The sequence below is a fragment of the Thermobia domestica genome, chromosome 9, assembly GCF_964235325.1.
Source record: "Thermobia domestica chromosome 9, izTheDome1.hap1.1, whole genome shotgun sequence".
Taxonomy (NCBI): Eukaryota; Metazoa; Arthropoda; class Insecta; order Zygentoma; family Lepismatidae; genus Thermobia; species Thermobia domestica.
In genome coordinates this window covers 75,162,166-75,178,572 of record NC_137462.1, presented here as the reverse complement: position 1 = coordinate 75,178,572, position 16,407 = coordinate 75,162,166, and positions in this window count along the sequence as shown.

Below are 16,407 nucleotides of genomic sequence, written 5' to 3'. Positions count from 1 at the left end.
TCCTTTACTTACAATCATTTTCTCCTTCAACACAAATCCTCATGCATTGTAGTCCGATGATGAGACTCCAAGTCGTTTTCTGAGTGGTGTTGTTCTGCTGTAAGATCTCTCAGTGGTAGCCGAGCCGTTGATATAGGTACAGTTAATATTTTCACACATACGCTTTCAAATACATCGTAACCTAGAGCTGAACTTCTTAATAGATTACTGTTTCTATACAACATGCATTTGTAGGTTTACAAATAAATTAGTTTTCTCGGCTTTATCGGAAACTACGCATGAGGATTTACACTCACCCATATCATTTTGTTTCGTTTAATGAGATCTGTCGATTAGTAGACTTCTCATCTTTCGACATTTTTTTTTCGTTAAACGCTAATAATGTAAATTCCTCCATTACATCTTACTCAAGAGGAATTAAACCTCGAACCTTCCTTGCGTGCGCCATTGATTCCAGCTAAATCTTTATTATGGGATCCGATTCGAAGTACTCGATAGATCGGAGTTTGGATCTTGTTCTAATGAGAGTCTAATCTTAGACTATATTGCAAAAATAAATGTTGTAGCTATTAGTCTATAGAAATCGTAAACTTGCGAGAAGCCCGTGTTATAAAGTTTTAATTAAGTTAGTATTCTTTCTCTCAATCTTTTCGACGTTTCTCTAAAGTTTTCTCTATAAAGTCTGTCCCGGAATCCTCCCACCAGAAGTAATTCTTAATCATGTCCATTCATTTCATTCTTAGTGTCTCTTTAGCTCTCTTTCCATCCATTTCCATTGCCATCGCTCCTCTAACTACATAGTCGTTTGTTCTTTTCATTAGTTATCCATTTTAATGCAATCTGTTTTCCTGTATCTTCTTAGATATGTATATAAATTTGGTTGCTCCTCTTACTCTATCATTCATCAGTCTGTCTCTTCTTATTCCATCACATGTTCACCGCAACATTTTTATTTCGGTAACATTCTATTTGTTTTCCTGTGCCTTCTTTATTAATCAAGTTTTTGCTCCGTATATCATTGCTGGCATAACCACTGTTTTATAAACCATTACTTTGTTCTTTAATGTGATTCTGCAGTCACACGAAACGACTTATACTTTCTTCCTATTTCGACATCCCTTTGCATTCTGTGCGTTATTGCCAAGTCTCAATCAAAATTCTTGGAAACAGTTGAACCTATTTTTTTAAAAAAAAAAAAAAAACTTCATTAAATTGTTCTTCTGGTAACCTTTACTTCCAAATTTCCTTCTCCTTTAACGAGAATTCTGTTTTCTTTCTACTAATTTTTAGCCTTCTATGTTCAAAAAGACTTCTTCCTATTCACTTCCCTTTCAACAGTAAGACTTGCAAATCTAAAATTGAGACAAGTTTGTTTATGGTTGGTTGAATTTGAGTTTAAAGCTCGTTTCAGCATCAAGGCTATATGAAATGAAATGAAATCTTTGTTTTACGTCCCACGGTTATGCCGGTGAGGATAAAGGAGACAGCGATGATGAAAATGAAGTAAATAGTGGAATAAAGAAAGTGGGAGGAAACAGGAGAACCCCGAGAAAACCCACGCACACGGTGTTTGTCCACCACAAAGTTCACTTGGCGCGAAGGGGAATCGAACCAAGGAGCCCATGCACCAAAGGTGAATACCACTGAGCCACCGCGGACTTGGGCTATGTGAGACATGGACTTACATTTTAAGGTTGAATCCGAACCGTCATAATGCTTCCAATTTCAACACTTTCCACCTGATATTGAACCCCAGATTCCGTGTATCAAAAGTGCGCTATCTCAAACTCACATGCCGTGAAACCACGCAGCTTTCTAGCAGGTGTGAAACCCTATCAGTATATTATAATCCTAATGAGGGGATCTTCTCAAAAATTAAATGTAATGGTGTTTTCTGACCAAAATCGGTAGTATGCAGGAAAATTAGCATAATGTATGCAAAACACATTAAAGTGGCGAGAACAAAATCTTACAGTTATAAAAATTGTCATAAAGATAATTGGTTATTTCTACAGATCCATAATAGACACATAGGTGTAGCTCCCGGCAAAGAGGATCAAATATACAGTTGCCCCTTCCCCCCGGGAATTTCGAAGGGTGTTAGTTCTTGTAAATACATGTCAAATAATACTAATCTTTTCTCGCATACTATATAATATTTAATATATTTTATATTTAATACTACTGTATTATAGTTTGTTTACTGTAGTTAATGAGGATAATGCTTAATAAATGTTATGTTGTATAATGTATTATGTGAACGCATATATCAAAGTATGTGTGTGCATTCGTGACTGTGCTTGGGTGTCAGTCTTTGCCCCTTCACTTGGAATCGATCCTTTGCGACCCCTTGGAAAAAAGCCCTGCAGGCGTTCCTGCGTATAAAAGTAGAAATTTTAAGATTTAGAAATTAAAATTAAGAATGAAAGTATGAAACAAATAAGTTCTATAAAGGATGGCATACACAAGATGTGTAGTTGAACAGGCAAGCGAATTTCAACCTTATGCATTAAATTTAAAATACTTTCAGTACACCAGTGAAAACGAAAAATAAGTCTATCTACACAGCTAAATAAGCATTTTTTTTTTAAAAAAAATAACGGTAAGACTTTATAAACTTTTTCCACCACATAGACCTTCATATTACCAACCACCGGAGCGAGAAGCAGAAAATGGACAAAACGTGGCTTATTATATTCTGCCATCTTCATATCTTATGTCTATATACAAAGCTGAATATTTGTTTGTTTATTTATATATTTTTCCGGTATAGAAATTCATATCAGTGGCTGAGAATAATCCTAGGCAGTGCTTTTATTGACGCAATGAAAGGTGCCGGTAATCATCATAAAAATGTAGTTCTCATTCTGATTGGTTGCGAGGATAAAATTTAAACAAGTGGGAGGAATTAAGGATACTGTCATTTACTGATCGTATTACGTATTTCAATGTTTATAATATATTCTTGTTTCCATCTTCAAATCAATTCAATTTTTTTTTAAAAAATATATAGGTTTGGTAAATACAAAATAAAGAAGGTACAAGCGAGCGGATTTTTGACATTTTCATTGTCTTACCTTTCATCAATTGCGTATTGCATTATTTAGCTTAATCTTTTTCCCCACTCAATATCTCATCCAGTCATGACACATAAATGATAAGATTTGTGTCCGCCATTTTAGGGTAAATAGGGATCCCTCTTTTCCCTAATTCTCGTTACACTTAAAACGGCGGACAATAAATGCACGCGGAAATGCGAAAGCAGAGAAAAAGAAATCCCTGCTATATAAAGAAAATATAATTTTTATATTATTGATATTGGTATCACATTGTCCTCCCTAGTGAATATATTTTACTTTGATTATTTTAATTTTATGGAAAATTTAACCTTTATCACGTAAATTTAAAAAAGTGATGAACCAGATAGGATTTTTTAAAATGTTAGCTGGTTTGTTGATTGAAGTTACCATCCTACTTTTGCACCGATTCTATATGAGACGGAAATGCAAGATCTACCAGCTGCGAATCCAACAAATACCAGTAATTCTTTACCTTCCAAATAATAATAATAATAATAATAATAATAATAATAATAATAATAATAATAATAATAATAATAATAATAATAATAATAATAATAGTAATAATAATAATAATAATATATTTATTATTATTATTTTTTGTAGTATTGATGTGAATTACTATGAATTTATTGTTGGAGTGACTTTGTACCCTTTCCCTTGAGTGATATCAACCATGAGCAGAAAATCTCATTGAGAAGCGTAAAGGAAATCATATGCGATATTTTCTGAAAACCGGGTATTTTTTAAGAAACGTTCTCGTTAAAATGCTTTCATAAAACTGGATGAATTGATTCTCTTCTCTGGGCTGCGGGATTCAGTATTAGAGCTTGGTCCTGTAATGCGTAGAGTCCAGTTAAAAAAAAAAAAAAAAAAAAAAAAAAAAGTTAACGAAGCCTAAAGGGCATAATTGTGGGACGTTAAACTGAAATATTTCATTCCATTTTTTCTTTTTATATTACTTAAATAAAGAAAAACGAAATTGGGGAAATTAACTCTCTTTCTACTCGTTAATCCTTCTCTTATTTCAATCGCAACCTAATAATTATATGAGTACTAGGTTAAGTATAAGTATCCTTGAAATGAAGTCAGCTTGATGTCGGATTTTTATGAAGTGAAGATGAGCAAATATGATGTCAGACTGAGATATCAATTGTCGACTTAAAGGCGAGTGAGCATTATGTGATTTTCGAAGTGATGCTGTGAATGTGAGGTCCAGTAAGCATGAGAACAGATTGGCATGTAAACGTGAGGTTGAGTGAGGGTGATGCCGAAAGGAAGATGTGAGAGTGAAGTTGAGTCAGTGTGAATCCGATTGATGGCATGAGTTTAAGGATGAATGAAGTTAAGTCAAAGTGGGAACATTTGACCATAGCTACTGAATTTAAAGAGGCTTGGGTGTTGGGTGAACTTCAGAGCCGCATTTTGATGAGGTTAGACTAAATCCTTTTATAATGTACCATTTATGTTAAGCATTAAATCATTAAGCTGCCTCTTTCCATTTATGGCCTCAAACTGTTCTTTGTTATTACCCCGTAAAAAATTAAAAAAAAAAACTACTGGGAGGTAAAATTAGAAATAGAAATGTTAAATAGAAGATATCCACTATACTCGCATTTCTACTTAGCCTGCTGTTCGGGAAGTTTCGAGCCCTGAATAGAGAAGTTAGAAACTTCTACTATTTTATATAATAATACATAGGTATAGATCGCGGGAAGAAGAAGTACTCTATTATTCTTCAATGATTTTTATAAAAACATTCACTCAGGATGAATTTAAAGCCCCAGAAACATAATCTGTAGTCCATCAAAATCAAATATTTTACGAAAGTTCTCGTGGAACATGTTTAAGTATAAGATATCCTGTTATTCGTTATTAACTTTGCCTTCATGCAATGGAAATCATTAAACAACCTTAAAGGAAATAGTAGCGCCTATATGTGCCATATTTCTTCAAAGTGAAATTGTATTTTTTTTTTAAATGAAAATTATCGTGAAACATATTTTAATTTAATTTGGGAGTTTACTCTTATATTTTTGAGAGACTTTAACCTCAAATAGTGGGATAATTGATAAGCATTAAAGAAAATATGCGGCATGCTGCATCAGAACAGAATCCTTTGTCATTTGTCATAATTAGAAGAATTTGGTGAGAATTATTAGAAATTTTTATCATATAATTTAAATGAGGAAGCTTCCAAATTTGAGGGGATATTACCTACTTTGGATTTTATCCACTTGTCTTTGCAATAAACTGATCGGAATTATGTTGACGCCCTAAAATACGTGATACAATCTTTGATCAAAATCGAATAATTTTTACATATTTTATTCTGGAGAGGAATTGACTTTACTGATTTTAAAATTCTTATGACTGGGGAGACCCTAAAATGGGGTTGTTACGGAAAGTTGAAAAAAGATACGAAATTTCGTAACACTTGGATAAGGTTTACGGGGTTAAACGGCCACACAAATGTTGATTGAGTTGGAACTTTTAAAAGTTTACTTAAAATAAAACTATATATAGTCTACTCGTTCGGAACATACCAGATGCGGGATACTTTCCCATCTTCTTTGTCAAAATCTCAGAACAACATAAGAAAAAAATAAATAAAATCTTTGAGTTTAACGTCGCACAAATATGCTCGTTAGGCTAAGGGAGGAGATGATTAGAGCAAGTGAATGATAATAGAAGAACTCGTGGAATGAAAAGTGGGACAAAACGGGAATACCCTGAGAAAACCCACGGACACGATCTTATCCACCACAAACTTACTTGGCCGGGGATCGAAACAATGAGGACCCCACGCACTAGAGGAAGCGCTCTACCACTGAGCCACCGTGCCACACAACAACAACATAACAAAATTAGAAGTTACTAGGAAACATTTTAAGAAGCAATGCCTTTCAAAGGTAAAAATCACTGTCCGATGATCATCTTTTAATACCTCCATTAGCAGAATAGACTGATATGTCTTTCTCCTATATCATCTTTTTAAAACCATATACGTTATCCGGATATTATCCTTTATCCTTCATCCGTATATTATCCGCTATCCGAATGTTCTACTACCCGGATATTATCCGTTATCTGAATTTTATCCATCATCCGGATAAATTCATTATCCGGTTATTATCCGCCATCCGGATATATCGATATCCGGATATTATCCGTCATCCGGATATATCCGTTACTCGGATATTATCCGTCATCCGGATATATCCGTTATCCGGATATTATCCGTCATCCGTTATCCGGATATTATCCGTCATCCGTTACCCGGATATTATCCGTTATCCGGATATTATCCGTCATCCGTTATCCGGATATTATCCGTTATCCGGATATTATCCGTCATCCGTTATCCGGATATTATCCGTAATCCGGATATTATCCGTTATCCGGATATTATCCGTCATCCGGATCTTATCCGTTATCCGGATATTATCCGTCATCCGGATATTATCCGTTATTCGGATATTATCCGGTATCCGCTATCCGGATATTATCCGTTATCCGTCATCCGTTTTGTTATCCGTCATCCGGATATTGCAAATCCGGATAAGTTTCTATCCGATATCCGAATAAAAAATTATCCGGATATGGCCATCCCTATTACATATGTGTAACATGTTTTACAATAACGTTCACCACATTCATGTTCAGACTTGCGTGAACGCATGTCAATTATAGTACCACAAAGGACACAAATTTTCTTTGTTTCACATAAACTTTTTCCGCAAACATTTATCGCTTTATGATTAGCAAAACATTCTTCTGAAGAAAACAGTCTATGACAATCAAAGCATTCAACTTTAATATTATTATCATTATTAGAAACATTATGATACTTTTCGCACATTGGACATTTGAAGTTACACTTATGATTTTGTGTATGATGATAACCTTTCAAACAATACTGACAATATTTCCGTTTGTTTAATAGTGTTGTAATGTTGGTAATTAATTCGTAGTGTCCTTCACTGTACAAAATCAAAATTTTCTTTGATGCATGTATTCCAGGATAAATTACATTATAGTTTCGAGTTAATCCGTTCTTTTCGTAAACAACAATTTGATAATGAGGCGCTAGCTTATTTTGAAACTTTTTTACATCATTAATAGTACATCCATCATGGATTTCAATGTCAACTTTAGCACTGACACACAAATCCTTTGCTTGTTTCATCAATCGTTCAGAATGATTTTTCAATTCATATACGTAGTTATAACGATGATCAGCCCTACCCATTCCAAGAATAATACTTTTAGGAAGACAATACACATCCTTTTCTACAGGAATAGTACATTGTTCCAGGTGTGTTACAAGATCAACAAATTTTGATGAACCCCTTGTTCGTCCCCTACCTTTACGTGAATCAACAATATGAATTTTGAAATTTACTTTATCACCTAATAAATAATTTTCATTACTATTTAAAACATTTTCAATTTTACGAAATAGAATATCGGAGCTTAAATCCGACTTTTGACGCCACGAAATGTATATTGGTTTATTAATGGTAGAAGCAGAACTTTCTATTGTTATACCAACATACATATCATCATCGGCATCATTTAAAACGTGATCCTTTACAAATTCAAATAACAACTGAATATATTTTTCAGGATCATCTATTCCGCTAGTTTGCATACGTTCAATTGTAACTTCCTTTCCTGTAAGTCCAAAATAACTATATTGTTTGATTCTACTATTAACAATACGAAAATATTCATTTGTTTTACCACTCCCATACATGGTAGGTTGTGATACAGTATTAGTATTACGACTTGGAAAGTTTATAAAATTTTCCATGAACACGCTAAAATCATTTGTAGTTAAACTATTAGCTTTTCCTTCAGACACAAGTTCCATAAACTTTTCACGTGCTAAATTCTTTATATTATCTTGACGAAAGAAGCCTACATGATATAAATCAATAATATCTTTTGCAGACTTACATTTTTTCAAAACAACATGAGGATCACAACCAAAATGTATAAACAACGCCTGCAATAACTTGGAATAAGCTTCATTGCTTACCCTTGCACCCGTAGCATGACATTGTGTTATCACTTCCCATGTAAATAAAACTTCGTTTGGATTTTCATATCCACGTGCTTGTTGTGCTGACAACATGGTACAGATGACAGACTGTCCTTCCATTGTATGATTAACACACTAAATATGTAATTGCAATTTGAATTATTTTGTCTTATACAGTAAATATTTTATACAATGATGTACACAGAACTTTGATATTTGTTTTCACAGTTTTAAATGTCAAGGTTCGTAAGTAGACTTTTATGATATGATTCACAATGTGTTGACCAAAGATACACTTTTTAAAAATTTTACACTTACCAGTAAGTATAATAATAAAACTTTCCCGAACTTGTTTCAGTTCACAACAGATTTAGTTGTAAGTTTACCGACACTACACTTGAAAGCTTGTCGGGAATTGCACTAACACTTGCCGTTAACTACAATCATAAAACTTCCCGTAACTTTTTTCAGTTTAGTATCGATGCACTACCACTTGTCACTCACTAACTATATTTTTTAGTTCACCGAAGATATACTTTTAAGTTTATCGGTTAATCCTTTAGCACTTTCCGATAATTGTAATTTACAAAGTGCCGTAATAAAATTGTTTTAGACTAATTACAGCACGCAAAGTACAAACAGGAAGTGTGTTTACTTTTTATTGATTGTTTATTATCAACACTAATAAATGGAAATTCCAAGAACTCCACACGAAGATTTCCGAAGATTGCCGAAGGTTCCCGAAGTTTCCCGAACATTGCCGAACATAACCGAAGATGAACATGAGAGTTTATCCACAATTTCTGTACATGTTGGTTAATGTACCACACGAATGGTTCCGAAAATTGCCGAACTTAACCGAAGATGAACATAAGAATGTATCAACAATTCGTGTACACGTTTAGTAAATGTAAATTGCAAAAGTCTTGTAACTTTAAAGATCAGTAAAGATATATTTCAAAGTTTATTATTAGATGTAACTTTATAACTAAATTGATATTTTAAAATAAATGATTTAACAACAAAGAGTATACCAATGATTGGCTTTACTTTAACAGTAGTAATTCTATAGTGCGCGGCGCGGCTTGCTGCGCTGGATTTATACTTTCAAAATTTAATCTCGTACCCAAACGCATTTCGTTTTGTAATCTTGTACCCAAAAGCATTTGGTTTTGTAATCTCGTACGCAGGTGCTTTAACATATTTTAAATTAGTAACAGTAATATTACATAATGTGATATAATTTGTAAATGCACTATTAAAGTTTGCAACACTTCAAATAATTATAACTACTTGTTTGTATGCTTTTCCACTGTGTTATCGGTTTAAAAAATTCCTTTGTTAGTAACGCTAAGAATTTGTTTTGTTTGCATTGCTACAGGTGTTTAAACTGGTTTAAACCGGTTTAAACTAGTTTATTGTTTTTTTGTTATACAATTATTCAGTTCTGCAGGAACTTCGTTGTTAATTTTTTTTATTTGTTTGCTTCATTAGAAGCTCAGAGGAATTACATTTCGAAAATATTAAAATTATCAAAACATAAACTTGAACATAAGAAAGTTATTTTTAACACATCACAAGACGATTAAACTTAAAATTTATTACATGGAACTTTTTGATTGTTAAATGGACAAGTAAAATTTAAGTCAGTGTTGCAATTTAATACACAAACTAAAAGTAAAAGAACAAGTTAAGAAATAAAAGTGTCGAAACGTAACTTAAAACACAATGTTGTAATCTAAATTGCAAAAGAAAATTAAAAGTACAACTTACAAACAAAATGTACAAACCGAAAATAAAAAGTGCAGAAACAAAATTTAAAAAACAATGTTGCAATCGAAATCCAAAGCTAAAAAATACAGAACCAAAACTTAAACAGTGTTGCAATCAAAAATACAGGAACAAAAAATTAAAACACAATGTTGAAATCGAAATGCAAAGCTAAAAAAATACAGAACCAAAACTTAAAACAGTGTTGCAATCAAAAATACAGGAACAAAAATATTAAAACACAATGTTGCAATCCAAATTGTAAAAGAATATTAAAAGTACAACTTTAAAACAAAATGATACATTTTTAAATTCCAAAATAAAATAAAAATTACAAGTGAAGAATTAAAAAATGCAAACTGAAAACTAAAAGTGCAGAAGCAAAAAATTTTAAAGAACACAATGTTGCAATCCAAAATACAAAAGGAAATTAAATGTACAACTTTAAAACACAATGTTACATTACATTACAAAATCCGATACAACATTAAAATTACAAGTTAAGAAATATAATTAGAAACTGAAATAAAAATTACCGAAAGAAAATTCAAAACACTGTTGCAATCCAAATTGCAAAAGAAAAAATAAAAATACAAACATGAAACATATGAACATTACCTAGTAGTATACGGACCTGACCTTTTACCGTCATTATTTTAATGATATGAGTTTGCAACACATTTTGGGGAAATAAGGTCCGTATACTACTAGGTAATGTTCATATGTTTCATGTTTGTATTTTTCTTTTTTCTTTTGCAATTTGGATTGCAACAGTGTTTTGAATTTTCTTTCGGTAATTTTTATTTCAGTTTCTAATTATATTTCTTAACTTGTAATTTTAATGTTGTATCGGATTTTGTAATGTAATGTAACATTGTGTTTTAAAGTTGTACATTTAATTTCCTTTTGTATTTTGGATTGCAACATTGTGTTCTTTAAAATTTTTTGCTTCTGCACTTTTAGTTTTCAGTTTGCATTTTTTATTTCTTAACTTGTAATTTTAATGTTGTTTCGGATTTTGTAATGTAATGTAACATTGTGTTTTAAAGTTGCACATTTATTTTTTTTGTATTTGGGATTGCAACATTGTGTTCTTTAAAATTTTTTGCTTCTGCATTTTTAGTTTCCAGTTTGCATTTTTTAATTCTTCACTTGTAATTTTTATTTTATTTTGGAATTTAAAAATGTATCATTTTGTTTTAAAGTTGTACTTTTAATATTCTTTTACAATTTGGATTGCAACATTGTGTTTTAATTTTTTGTTCCTGTATTTTTGATTGCAACACTGTTTTAAGTTTTGGTTCTGTATTTTTTTAGCTTTGCATTTCGATTTCAACATTGTGTTTTAATTTTTTGTTCCTGTATTTTTGATTGCAACACTGTTTAAGTTTTGGTTCTGTATTTTTTAGCTTTGGATTTCGATTGCAACATTGTTTTTTAAATTTTGTTTCTGCACTTTTTATTTTCGGTTTGTACATTTTGTTTGTAAGTTGTACTTTTAATTTTCTTTTGCAATTTAGATTACAACATTGTGTTTTAAGTTACGTTTCGACACTTTTATTTCTTAACTTGTTCTTTTACTTTTAGTTTGTGTATTAAATTGCAACACTGACTTAAATTTTACTTGTCCATTTAACAATCAAAAAGTTCCATGTAATAAATTTTAAGTTTAATCGTCTTGTGATGTGTTAAAAATAACTTTCTTATGTTCAAGTTTATGTTTTGATAATTTTAATATTTTCGAAATGTAATTCCTCTGAGCTTCTAATGAAGCAAACAAATAAAAAAAATTAACAACGAAGTTCCTGCAGAACTGAATAATTGTATAACAAAAAAACAATAAACTAGTTTAAACCGGTTTAAACCAGTTTAAACACCTGTAGCAATGCAAACAAAACAAATTCTTAGCGTTACTAACAAAGGAATTTTTTAAACCGATAACACAGTGGAAAAGCATACAAACAAGTAGTTATAATTATTTGAAGTGTTGCAAACTTTAATAGTGCATTTACAAATTATATCACATTATGTAATATTACTGTTACTAATTTAAAATATGTTAAAGCACCTGCGTACGAGATTACAAAACCAAATGCTTTTGGGTACAAGATTACAAAACGAAATGCGTTTGGGTACGAGATTAAATTTTGAAAGTATAAATCCAGCGCAGCAAGCCGCGCCGCGCACTATAGAATTACTACTGTTAAAGTAAAGCCAATCATTGGTATACTCTTTGTTGTTAAATCATTTATTTTAAAATATCAATTTTGTTATAAAGTTACATCTAATAATAAACTTTGAAATATATCTTTACTGATCTTTAAAGTTACAAGACTTTTGCAATTTACATTTACTAAACGTGTACACGAATTGTTGATACATTCTTATGTTCATCTTCGGTTAAGTTCGGCAATTTTCGGAACCATTCGTGTGGTACATTAACCAACATGTACAGAAATTGTGGATAAACTCTCATGTTCATCTTCGGTTATGTTCGGCAATGTTCGGGAAACTTCGGGAACCTTCGGCAATCTTCGGAAATCTTCGTGTGGAGTTCTTGGAATTTCCATTTATTAGTGTTGATAATAAACAATCAATAAAAAGTAAACACACTTCCTGTTTGTACTTTGCGTGCTGTAATTAGTCTAAAACAATTTTATTACGGCACTTTGTAAATTACAATTATCGGAAAGTGCTAAAGGATTAACCGATAAACTTAAAAGTATATCTTCGGTGAACTAAAAAATATAGTTAGTGAGTGACAAGTGGTAGTGCATCGATACTAAACTGAAAAAAGTTACGGGAAGTTTTATGATTGTAGTTAACGGCAAGTGTTAGTGCAATTCCCGACAAGCTTTCAAGTGTAGTGTCGGTAAACTTACAACTAAATCTGTTGTGAACTGAAACAAGTTCGGGAAAGTTTTATTATTATACTTACTGGTAAGTGTAAAATTTTTAAAAAGTGTATCTTTGGTCAACACATTGTGAATCATATCATAAAAGTCTACTTACGAACCTTGACATTTAAAACTGTGAAAACAAATATCAAAGTTCTGTGTACATCATTGTATAAAATATTTACTGTATAAGACAAAATAATTCAAATTGCAATTACATATTTAGTGTGTTAATCATACAATGGAAGGACAGTCTGTCATCTGTACCATGTTGTCAGCACAACAAGCACGTGGATATGAAAATCCAAACGAAGTTTTATTTACATGGGAAGTGATAACACAATGTCATGCTACGGGTGCAAGGGTAAGCAATGAAGCTTATTCCAAGTTATTGCAGGCGTTGTTTATACATTTTGGTTGTGATCCTCATGTTGTTTTGAAAAAATGTAAGTCTGCAAAAGATATTATTGATTTATATCATGTAGGCTTCTTTCGTCACGATAATATAAAGAATTTAGCACGTGAAAAGTTTATGGAACTTGTGTCTGAAGGAAAAGCTAATAGTTTAACTACAAATGATTTTAGCGTGTTCATGGAAAATTTTATAAACTTTCCAAGTCGTAATACTAATACTGTATCACAACCTACCATGTATGGGAGTGGTAAAACAAATGAATATTTTCGTATTGTTAATAGTAGAATCAAACAATATAGTTATTTTGGACTTACAGGAAAGGAAGTTACAATTGAACGTATGCAAACTAGCGGAATAGATGATCCTGAAAAATATATTCAGTTGTTATTTGAATTTGTAAAGGATCACGTTTTAAATGATGCCGATGATGATATGTATGTTGGTATAACAATAGAAAGTTCTGCTTCTACCATTAATAAACCAATATACATTTCGTGGCGTCAAAAGTCGGATTTAAGCTCCGATATTCTATTTCGTAAAATTGAAAATGTTTTAAATAGTAATGAAAATTATTTATTAGGTGATAAAGTAAATTTCAAAATTCATATTGTTGATTCACGTAAAGGTAGGGGACGAACAAGGGGTTCATCAAAATTTGTTGATCTTGTAACACACCTGGAACAATGTACTATTCCTGTAGAAAAGGATGTGTATTGTCTTCCTAAAAGTATTATTCTTGGAATGGGTAGGGCTGATCATCGTTATAACTACGTATATGAATTGAAAAATCATTCTGAACGATTGATGAAACAAGCAAAGGATTTGTGTGTCAGTGCTAAAGTTGACATTGAAATCCATGATGGATGTACTATTAATGATGTAAAAAAGTTTCAAAATAAGCTAGCGCCTCATTATCAAATTGTTGTTTACGAAAAGAACGGATTAACTCGAAACTATAATGTAATTTATCCTGGAATACATGCATCAAAGAAAATTTTGATTTTGTACAGTGAAGGACACTACGAATTAATTACCAACATTACAACACTATTAAACAAACGGAAATATTGTCAGTATTGTTTGAAAGGTTATCATCATACACAAAATCATAAGTGTAACTTCAAATGTCCAATGTGCGAAAAGTATCATAATGTTTCTAATAATGATAATAATATTAAAGTTGAATGCTTTGATTGTCATAGACTGTTTTCTTCAGAAGAATGTTTTGCTAATCATAAAGCGATAAATGTTTGCGGAAAAAGTTTATGCGAAACAAAGAAAATTTGTGTCCTTTGTGGTACTATAATTGACATGCGTTCACGCAAGTCTGAACATGAATGTGGTGAACGTTATTGTAAAACATGTTACACATATGTAAGCGATGACCATATTTGTTTTGTTCAAACGGCTATAATGCAAGATGTAGATACCTTTTTGTACATTATCTTTGATGTAGAAACAATGTTACTTCCTAAAAATGAACAGGGAGAACAAGAACATCATGTAAATTTTGTAAATTGTATTCATGCTTGTTACAAGTGTAAGGACATGAACCTTGATGATACATGTTTTGTATGCGGTGATAAAAATGGGTTCCGTTCGTTTGATTTCAACAACATTGAAGAATTTGTTAATCATGTATTAATAACTCGACCAATGTTTAAAAAAATCATTGTGCTTTCCCATAATGGCAGTAATTATGATATGCAATTCTGTGCTAAAACTTTGATCATAAACCATCATTTTACACCTGAAGTAATAATGTCAGGGCAAAAAATTATTGAAATGCGTTTAGGACAAAAGATTTACTTCCGTGACACATATCTGTATATGGGAGTTAAATTATCTAAATTACCTAAGACGTTAGGTCTTTCTGCAAATTTACGAAAGGGAGATTTCCCGTACTTGTTTAATACATTAGAAAACCAAAATTATATAGGCAAAATTCCTGACCTAAAATATTTTGATCCTGATTCAAGAAACAGTGAAGATCGAGAGCAACTTATCATATGGCACAAAGAACTTGTTGCAAGTAATGAGGAGTATAATCTCCAAAAGGAAATGATTGAATATTGTCGGAATGATGTTAAAATTTTAGCAGAGGCTGTCATTAAATTTTCAAACTTAATTGAAGACAAAACAAATGGTATTCAATGTTTTATCGTCGCGTCAACTATTGCTAGTTTGGCAATACTAACATATCGTACCTTATATTTACCCAAAGAAATTATTCCAATTATTCCACCTTATGGGTTTGACCATCGTGATCGTCAAAGTCTGAAGGCAATGTACTGGCTACGATACTTAGAACGTACTACAGGTAATAAAATTCTTCATTCTGGAAATGGTTTAGAAAAACGATTTGGAAGGTATAAGGTTGATGGATTTGAAAGTAAAACAAATACAGTTTACGAATTTCATGGATGTTACTATCACGGGTGTTTAAACTGCTATCCTACACTACGACACGTGTCCCTAGATTCATCCTCTAAACAAGGTACATCACTACAAGATCGGTATGAAAACACCACCACAAAAATAGCATTTCTTAAAAAATTAAATCTTAATGTCATTCAAATGTGGGAATGTGAATGGGACCACATGGTAAAAAATGATAAGAAATTACAACAGTTTATTCAAACACAATGTCATGATCTTGTTGATCATCTGGTACCTAAAGATAGTTTTCATGGTGGGCGTACAGAATGTTTTAATGCCTTGTACGAATGTACCAGCGAAGAGTTTGTGTCATATTATGATGTTACCAGTCTTTACCCCTGGGTAATGGCACGTAAGCCATTGCCTATAGGAAAACCTATAATATACAAGGGGCCTGACTTTCCACAAGTGCAAAGTATTCATGGATTAGTGAAATGTAGTATCTTGCCTCCCAAAGACTTATATTTTCCAATTTTACCATATACATGTAATGATCGCCTTTTGTTTGGGTTATGCCGTACGTGTATGGAACAAAGTGACAACAATTGCATCCATAATGATGCCGAGCGTGTCCTTACTGGTACATACTGTACTCCTGAACTTCATGTGGCTTTAGATTTCGGATACAAAATTCTACAAATTATTGAAATTTGGGAATTCAAATTATCTGGATCAGAAAATAATCTGTTTAAAGATTATGTCAATTCCTTCTTAAAAATGAAGCAGGAGTCTTCAGGATTTCCTAGCTGGTGCAAAACT